Genomic DNA, 1,375 nt, shown 5'->3' with positions numbered 1-1,375 from the left:
ATGTTTTTTGAATAAATGAGAGGCTGAATAAATAATGACATAGAGAGAAGTGAGGTGGGAAGCTGCGGGTGGGCTCTGAGATCGCTGCAGAGAGAAGGAGATTGTTGAGTGGAACTCTAGAATAAAGTTAGGTGAGGGAGAGTGGCAAACAGGCAGTATTAGAAATGAAAGAAAGAGCACCAAGCACATGGGGCCATGGGGGCACCTGGCCTCTTGGGTAAGTGTGAGAAGTTGACTGGAGTGGTTCTTGGAGTAGAGGAGAGAAGTTTGTGTTAGCCACACAGTACCATGTGGACATTGTATGATTTAAGACATGCAGCAGTAGAACTGCCCTTGAGGCCTACCTCCATCATGACTTCAAGACATGGCCTTAGAAAAGTCTTTTTACATTTTGGGTACAAAATTCATATGACTAAAAAGGGCTAGTGAGTAAAGATGAATGAGTAAGGAGACTGGAAATAAGATAACAGGAAATAGTGTGCTGTTTTGCCATGGGGCACATAGACCCAGCACATGGTGACAGAGCTTCCAACTCTCCTACATAAGTCAGATACCCAGCTTTTTATGTGAAATCTCCAATTTTTGGAGTATGGACAACTAATTTAATGTTTTATTAAATATTATACTAGCAAAAACAATACCTGTTACCACTTTACAACCCCTGATTTAAGTTTTCTATTCTATGAAATGAGTTAATAATACTTGCTCTATATTCCTCAAAAGATTATTAGAAAGATCAAATCACCTTGCAGATAAATACTTAGAAAATTATAATGTGCTATAGCAACTAAAATATCACTTATATTGGTATTATTATGTCACCAATTCTCATTAAAATTTTTTTAAAAAAGATTTATTTATTTTTGAGAGACAGAGAGAGAGAGAGTGTTAGCAAGGGAAGGGCAGAGAGAGAAGGAGACACAGAATCCGAAGCAGGGTCTCGGCTCTGAGCTGTCAGCACAGAATCCAATGCGGGGCTCGAACTCACCAAGAGATCATGACCTGAGCCAAAGTTGGCTGCGCAACCAACTGAGCCACCCAGGTGCCCCCAATTGTCATTTTTTTAACAAGCCAGTTAGTGTCTTGCTAACCCTTCACCCATCTTTATTTTAATCTAATGGTAATCCAAAAGGGGGCATGGCACACCAGAGCACCATAGCTTGACATCAGAGGAATGGATCTAACACTTCGGACTGCTGAGTGAAAATTGGTTAGCACAAGTGTTATCTCACCTGATTTAAATTAGTGGAGTATCAGCCCTTCCTTTGTCAGTAGGGTGGATAGAAAAGCTTTTAAAATATCTTCTGGGGCACTCTCGTTTAGGCATCTGACTTCAGTTCGGGTCATGTTCTCATGGTTACTGAGTTTGAGCCCC

Source organism: Hyaena hyaena, unplaced genomic scaffold (genome assembly GCF_003009895.1).
Source record: "Hyaena hyaena isolate Hyena2069 unplaced genomic scaffold, ASM300989v1 scaffold_757, whole genome shotgun sequence".
Lineage (NCBI taxonomy): Eukaryota > Metazoa > Chordata > Mammalia > Carnivora > Hyaenidae > Hyaena > Hyaena hyaena.
This window is presented reverse-complemented; position numbering follows the sequence as displayed.